Source organism: Elephantulus edwardii, unplaced genomic scaffold (assembly GCF_000299155.1).
Source record: "Elephantulus edwardii isolate Elephantulus edwardi_28Jun2011 unplaced genomic scaffold, EleEdw1.0 scaffold00011, whole genome shotgun sequence".
Lineage (NCBI taxonomy): Eukaryota > Metazoa > Chordata > Mammalia > Macroscelidea > Macroscelididae > Elephantulus > Elephantulus edwardii.
The window spans coordinates 21,906,137-21,914,589 of NW_006399761.1; positions in this window are offsets into that span (position 1 = coordinate 21,906,137).

Consider the following 8,453-nt stretch of genomic DNA (forward strand, 5'->3'; position numbering starts at 1 on the left):
GCAGTAGTCCTCGGTCTTCTCCAGCAAGCATTTCATATCCTCCTCATTTTCAGCAAGCAAAGTTGTGTCATCTGCATAATGAAGGTTGTTGATGAGTCTTCCTCCAATCCTGATGCCATGTTCTTCACAGAGTCCAGCTTCTTGAATCATTTGCTTAGAGTACAGATTAAATAGGTATGTAGAAAGATTACAACCCTAAAGCACAACCTTCCCAATTTTAGACCATGTAGTGGTCCCTTGCTCCATTTGGACAACAGCTTCTTGGTCTAAGTGTAGATTTCATATTATCATAATTAAGTGTTCTGGGATTCCTATTTTGCCTCCGTGTCTCCTTTTGCAAACTATTTTTTCCTTTCTTTGCTTGTCTTGTATTCTACTTGCTATTCTTACTTAACAGGAGGAAGAACACAAATTTAAGGAGATATTTTTTTGTTGTTAACTCCATATAGGGAGTAGTTGGGCTACAAAAAGAGTGAGAAATGAGGAAAATGAAGGGACTAAGGATAGTAATAGGGCAATGATTAAAAGGGAATGGTAGGCTTTTGAAGGAGAGTGTCGGTTAGGAGTGACACATCAAGAAAAAGCAAAGAAAAGGCAGAGCTCTGAGCTGAGTGAGAGCAGAGAAGGAAGACTCTAAGAGTTATTTGTGACTCTCACTCTGACTTAACATGCAAGGTTAGTTTTGAAGAAGTTTTGATTAGCATAAACATAAATTTGGACCATAACTGATGGCAAAACACTTGTTCTAACCCAGATAATGAAGTTAAATTAAGAAAATTTTGTAAACAACTCATGTTCTCTATCTGAGAAAAACAAGTTCATTGGGATTGACTCATGTAATGTACTATTTTAAGTAGCTAACAGTGGTCCAAGCAAGCACTTTCAGATTAAATTGGCCAGTCACATGAAGAAGACCAACAGCAGAGCAACAGACAAGAAAGCAATAGAAAACCTATATCGCTTCAACAATAAATGTTTTGTTGTTTTAGAGCGTAGAAATGCCCTTTGAATGCAGAAGGACAATTCTGAGAAAAACCTTTTAACAAGTTTAAATCCTTTAACTATTGAGGTCTGCCTCTCTATCCTGTAATCTATAGCTGAGCATCACTCTTTTTACAAAAATAATAATCGATAAGATCTACTGACCTGGTATCAGTGATGATCTTTTCCATGAATAAGAAGGAAAACTTGTATATTTTCACTAAATTACATCTGGGCATGCTCTGAATCTCAGACTTTTGCATTTTCCCTTCTCATTTCTTTTCTGTACATGATGTGGTAAATTAGACTTTTCTCCTCATATGGTTTAGATCAAGAAGGCCAGCGTTTAGCTAATGCAAAGCATCATAAAACTCAGGAACACACCCTAAATTGGTAGCTTAGATACCTCCATTTGGGTGTATATATTTGTCATGGAAGTGACTAGGTTACCAGTGATCAAAGACCACGTAAGTTGTGGGATGAAACCAAGGGGATAACCCTTAAAGAAAGCAAAAGGTCAGTACAAAGACAGGAGAGAATGAAAAGGCCAAAATGGAGGTCAGAAGATACTCTAACCAAGGGAAGAAATGACCACAAGATTTCAAAGGGCTGCCTGAGAAGGCAAACTGAAGAACTAAAATGAAATGTGTAAAGAGCTAGAGTTAGAAAATCAAAAGAGAAGAAAATGCTCAGCATTTCTCAAGCTGATAGAACTGAAAACCAAACTCAAGTCTAGAGTGTGATATCAGTAAAACCTTGAGTGATACAGGACATATCCAAAGAAAATGGAAGGAATACACAGAGTTCCAACACCGAAATCATTGACTGACATTGAACCATTTCAGAAAGTAGCATATGATCAAGAACCTATGGTAATGAAGAAAGAAGTACAAACTGCACTGAAGACATTAGATAAAATAAATAAGGCCTCAGTAATGTATGGAATATCAATTGATAGGTTTCAACAAAGAGATGCTGCCCTGGATGTGATCACTAGTCTATGGCAAGAAATAAAGACATCTAAGTGACCAGCTGACTAAAAGAGATTCATATTTGTTTCCATTCCAATAAAAAATAATCCAACAGAATGTGGAAATTATTGAACAACATCATTAATATCACATGCAAGTAAAAATCTTCCTGAAGATTAAAAAAACCCAAACAGTTAAAACAGTATGTCAGCAGGGCACTGCCAAAACTTCAAAATGTATTCATAAGACTATGTGACATGAGAGCTATCACTGTTGCATTATGTGGAAATGGCCATCTTTGAAGCTACAGAGACTGAGTTATGTATATATGCAACTATCTTGGTCATCTGTGCATACTCCCCACCAGATGATGAAAGGGCTTCCAAGAGAAGATATCTTGAAAGTACAATTGTCCATGTATCTCTTTATCTTCCCTAAAACCTGTGTTCTGTAGATGACACAACCTTGCTTGCTGAAAGTGAGAAGAACCTGAAGGCCTTGTTGCAGAAGAGCAAAGTCTACAGCCTTGGATGTAGACTGCATTGCAACATCAAGAAAACAAAAATCTTTACTGCTGCACTAATAGGCAAAATCATGATAGATTGAAGTGATTGAAGTTGTCAATGATTTCCTCTTACTAGGATCCACAATCAACCCTCTTGGTACCAGCAATCAGGAGACATTTCATTGGGAAAGTTTGCCGTCGGGTATGTCTTCAAAGTTCTGAAGAGTAACAAAGTCAGTTTAAAGACCAGCGTGTGTTTGATTCAAGCCATTGTCTTTTTCAATCACTTAGCTATGGATCGCTGAATAATCATTAAAGAGAATAGAAGAATTGATGCCTTTGAGTTACAGTGTTAGAGGAGGGTATTGACTATCTCATGGACTATCAAAAGAACAAACAGATATGTCTTGGCAAAAGTGCAGCCAGAGTGATCCTTAATGTTGGTGAAGCTTCGTCTCACATACTTTGGTCACGTTGTTAGGAGTTCAGTTCTTTGGAAATGGAGAATAAATTTAAGGCCCATGTTGCAAAGATGTTATAGGCAATATATTGAATGACACAGGAAGGAGCAAAAAAAGATAGGAGGAATACGCAAAATCACTGTACCAAAAAGAATTAGCTGACACAGAACATTTGAAGTATCTGTGTCAATAACCAATGATAATAAATGAGGAGAGGACGTTCAAGCTGCTCTGGAGGAATTGTCAAAAAATAAGTGCGCAGGAATTGATGGAATACTAATTGAGATATTTCAACGAACAGGTGCAGTCCTGGCACTCCTCACTGGGTTGTGCTAAGAAATCTGAAGGACCTGGCCTTCTGACTGGAAGAGAGCTATATTTAATCCCATTCCCCAAAAAAAGGTGATCCTACAGAATGTGGGAATTGTTGAAGAATATCACTAATATCACATGCAAGCAAAATCTTGCTGAAGATTATCCAAAAACAACTAGAACAGTACATCAAAAGAGAACTGCCAGAAATAAAAGCTTCATTGATATCATATGGATCATGGCTAAAAGTAGAGACTATCAGAAGGATGTCTATTTGTCGTTTATATCAGTTATGTAAATGCCTTTGACTGTGTGTTTCACAAAAAGTTGTGGCTAACTTTGAGAAGAAAGGGGATCTCAGAACTCCTGTTGTGTTCATGCGAAAACTATAACTAGACCAAGAGCTACTGTCCAAACAGAGCAAACGAACACACATGGTTCCAAATCAAGAAAGAAGTGATTCAGTGATGTATCCTTTCCTCAGACCTTTTCAGTCTATATACGGAACAGATCATTTGGGAAGCCAAACTTTATGAAGAAGAGTGTGGCTTCAGGTTTGGAGGAAGACCCAACAACAACCTGCAGTATGTAGATGACACAATCTTGCTCAATGAAACTGAAAATACTTGAAGTACTTCCTGCAGGATGTCAAATACTGTAGCCTTCAATATGGATTGTATCTCAATATTAAGAAAACAAAAAATCCTCACCACAGGGTCACTAGGAAGTACCATGCTAGATGAAGAAAGGATTGAGGTTGTTAATGATTTCATCTTGCTTTGATCCACAATTACCACTCTTGGCACAAGCAGTCAGGAAATCAAAAGACAAGTTCCACTGGGAAAATCTCTGTCAAAGACCTCACCAGAGTGATAAAGAGCAATAATGCCAGTTTAGAGACTAAGATACACCTGGTCTAGATCAGAATCTTCTCATTTGCTTGTTGTGTGTCTGAGAACTGAACAGTGAATAAGGATGACAGAAACAATGCCTTTGAGTTTTGGTGCTGGAGAAGAGTACTGGACATACCATCAACTGCCAAGAGAACAGTCCTGGAAAGAGTGAAACCAGTTTGTTCCCTGGAGGCAAGGATTTGGAAGGTCCATCTCACATACTTTAGGGATGTTGCCAGGAGGGCCCAGTCCTTGGATAAGGACAAGCTTGAGTGAGTGGAGGGTTGAGGAGATGGGTAGACACAGTGACTGTGGCAATGGAGGCAGTTGTGTCAGAAATGGTGAGTTTGGCTCAGGATAGGGCAAGGTTCAGAGCCATTGTTCATAGGGTGGTTTTGAGGTGTAGTCAACTTGATGGCACTAGCAACAACATTCCTTGGAAAGGAATATTATGTTCGGAGAGAGGGAGGGTCAGTGAGAAGGCGGCCCTCCATGAGATGGATTGACACAGTGACCTCAGCAACAGGCTCAAGTGTATTAGAGATGGTAGAAATCTTACAGGATGAGACAGGGTTCAGATCTGTTGTTCACAGTGTTGCTGCACATTATACTGAAAGAGAAGCATCTAACAACAATAATCCCTTCCATGCAGGTCAATCCCAGGTTATCCTCTCCTCCTTCTATAAATAATCACGATGATCTTCTCCTTTTGATAGGTTCACTCCTTTTTAACTCCCCCACTCTCATAAACATATCATTTCCTCACCTTCAGAGTCTTTAAAAGAATCACTTCCCTTTATTAAATGAGTCATAGGTTAACCCTGCTTTGACCTTCCATCTCCCTCTTTGCAAGATGCTTTCCCCAATAACCCTCTCTTCTTATTTTTACTTGCTTTTACTTATTTTTTTCCTTGCTATTTTTACTTAATGGAAGGAATAACTAAAATTTAAGGAGCACACTGAAGCATTTCCTTGGGACCACATTTAGGGAGTAATCTGCTTTGGCATGTGAATGAATATACTCAATGATAACACAGTAAATTATTTTTATTTTCTAATTTTATATTGGAACATTCTTATTCAAGAGAAAGTAAAGCATTTATGACTTTTGAAAACTCGCTATCAAATTGCAAGAGAAAACATAACATCTGAAATGAAATATTACATTTGAAATGTTATATATTCAGTTAAACTTCAGAAAGTTCACTGTGGTCATGTAAGAAAGGACTCATAGCTGACCCTTGTGTGGGTTTTTGGAGACTAAATCACTTGGGAGGAGGCCACTCATGTGGAGTGGACTTAAACCACCAGAAAGGGGCTATTTTTAGAACAGCAGCACAAGCCTTTTGGATTGCCTCTTCAATGCCAGTGGTTACAATCTCTTTTTAGAATGGGTTTTCTTTCTTATGTGAATGGTCCAGAATAAACGCAGGGTGTGTCTCTTGGGGTAGCAAACTCAAACTCATTGCCTTGGAGAAGAATCTGCAAGGACTGTAAACAAGCCAGAAAAGGAAACACAGATGGGGGAAGGGTAGGTGGAGATTGATGCCAAAACTCCTAGAGATCAAGCTAAAGAGTGGAGGATCTCTCCCCAGAGCTGACAGGAAAAGAATTTTTCCCCCCTAAAGCTGTTGTACATCAAAGAGTTGGACAATGACCAAGGAGGATAGAAGGAGAATTGATGCCTTTGAGCTGTGGTGCTGGAGAAGAGTATTGAGGGTACCATGAACTGCTAGGAAAACAAACAGATTTGTCCTGGAAAGGGTTAAACCGGGTGGCTCCTTGGAGGCAAGGATTCTGAGGCTCTATCTAACATACTTTGGACGTGTTGTAAGGAGAGACCAGTCCTTGGAGAAGGACATCATGCTTGGGAGGGTGGAGGGACAGCGTAGGAGGGGAAGGCCCTCTATGAGGTGGATTGATTCAGTGACTGGGATAATCGGGATGGGTGTGTCAGAGACAGTGCGATTGGCACAGGACAGAGCAGAGTTTAGGGCTGTTGTACATAGGGTTGCTATGAGTCGCAGGCGACTCGACGGCACATAACAACAACAACAAAGCTGTTGTTGCTATTGTTGTGTGCCCTTGAATCTGAATCAAGTCATAGCCAACGCTCTAGAGGATTATCAGAGGCAGTTAATTGAATGGGAGGAGATGGCCCATCCTTCTCCCACAGAGCAGCTGGTGGATTCAAAGTGCATGCCTTTGGAATTGCAGTGCAGTTTTTTACCACTAGGTCAGCAGAGCTAGTGCCCTTATTTTATTATAACCATTCCTTGTAGTACTTTTGGTATGTTGTTGTTACATGCTGTCAAGTCAAGTATGACTCATGGCAACCCTATGAGCAGCCAATCTGGACCCTACCCATACCCTGCCCTGTGTCATCCTGATCATTTCTGACACATTGCCAAAGTCACAGTGTCAATCAATCTCATTGGGGGGTATTTCTCTTCTTTGCTGACCCTACATCTTTCCCAGCATGATATCCCTTTCCAAGGAATAGCCTTGACTAGCAAGATGTCCAAATATGAAAGACGAAATTTTGCCATCTTTGCCTCCAAGAAGCACTCTGGCTGAACTTTTTCCATTAGTCATTGTCCAGTTTCTGATGCGTACATAGTAGGTGATTGAGAAGACCATAACCTGAATCAGGAGCACCTTAATTTTCAAACTGATATCATTGCTCTTCAGTATTTTGGAGAGATCCCTGACAGTGGACTTGCCCAATGCAGTACATCCCTGATTTCTTGCCCAATGGTGTTGATTGTTATCCAGGGAAGATGAAATCATTGACAGCTTGAATCCTTTCTCCATCTATCATCATGTTGATGTGGTCTTTGTTTTCTTCCTGTTGAGACATCAGCCACACCAAAGGACCTTAGTCCTTGATCTTCTCCAGCAAGTGTTTCATAACTTCCTTACTTGTTTTTATGATTTGCTTTTAGATGTATACCATCTATCTGTCTTTTTGGTTATCGGGGAATGATTTGCATGTTGTCAATTACTTTATATCTTAGATGCATATAGGTGTGAATATTATTATTGGCTTCAATTAGTGCAGCACTTGTCTGTCAGTCTGCTGTACTGGTGTAGCCTGTGGGGTATTCTGAAGCTAAAATCTGTACTGCCAGTGTTTCAGGTACAAGAAAGTTCACCCTTGCAGGAAAGGGTATAACAGAGCCCCCAGATTAAGACATACTAGGAAGAAGTAGTGACCATCTACTCTCAAAACAACAAACCTTTGAAAACCTTATGAACAGAAGAATGTGGATAGTTACAGTATTAGATGTACAGCCCAGACAGAAAGTCACCCAAAAATTAGTAGAAATGGCTACAAACAACCATTAATTGGGAGATGGAATATACGAAGTATGAATATAGGAAAAATGAAAGTTGTCAAAATGGAGGGGGGAAGCAACTTTACACATGCACTTCACCTGATGGTCCATTTATCACGCACAGGAATCAGACTTCTGACACAGCAACACTAGATAATGAAGACTCTTCTCTACAAAAGTTACTATATATAACTTTTATGTTATTTAAAATACAAGAAAAAGTATATCCAGGTCATGGATTCCCTTGAGTTGTAGGGGAAAGAAATATTTAAGTAAAAGAGCAAAGCTCTTTTCTCCAGAGTGGAGAGAAATAAAAGGGGAACTCTCTTCACAAAGTCCACATCTAATTGACATATTTTTGGTCTCTGTAAATCATCTCAGAAAATTACTAGCACAAAGAAGCAATGCTCAGACACAGCACTGTTTGTTTTTGTGTAGACATAGATGTTGATGAAGTATAAAGATAGGAATCTTTGATAAATCTATTCATGAACATAGACTCACAAGAGCTTATGGAAGAGTTGGCTGTTAGCCATGATTATGCAAATAGAGATAATTTCTTAGTTATGTAAAGGCACAAATCCAGGAAATCAAATGTAAACAGAAACGTTCTCTCATCTTCAGTAACCTGACATGAATTCACCACAGGGGCTGCTGGGACAACCATAGACCCAATGCACATGAACATACATGGATGTTCCTGAGGGCTCTTTTGTCTGATCTTCTCATTTTTTAATGATATGGTGTTATCCTTTAAAAATGTCCTTCAAGGATCATATAATGGGTTGATAATAATAACACTTCAATATAAAAATTTCTGCACAACTACATAACATTAATTATATTAATGAGTCATTACGGGCACAGTAATGACTGATTCAAAAGAAATCTATCTTGCCCATCAACAAACGAATGGCTAGAGAAGCTGTGGTATATTCGCACAATGGAATACTATGCTGCATTAAAAAACAAGGAACTCATGCAATATTATT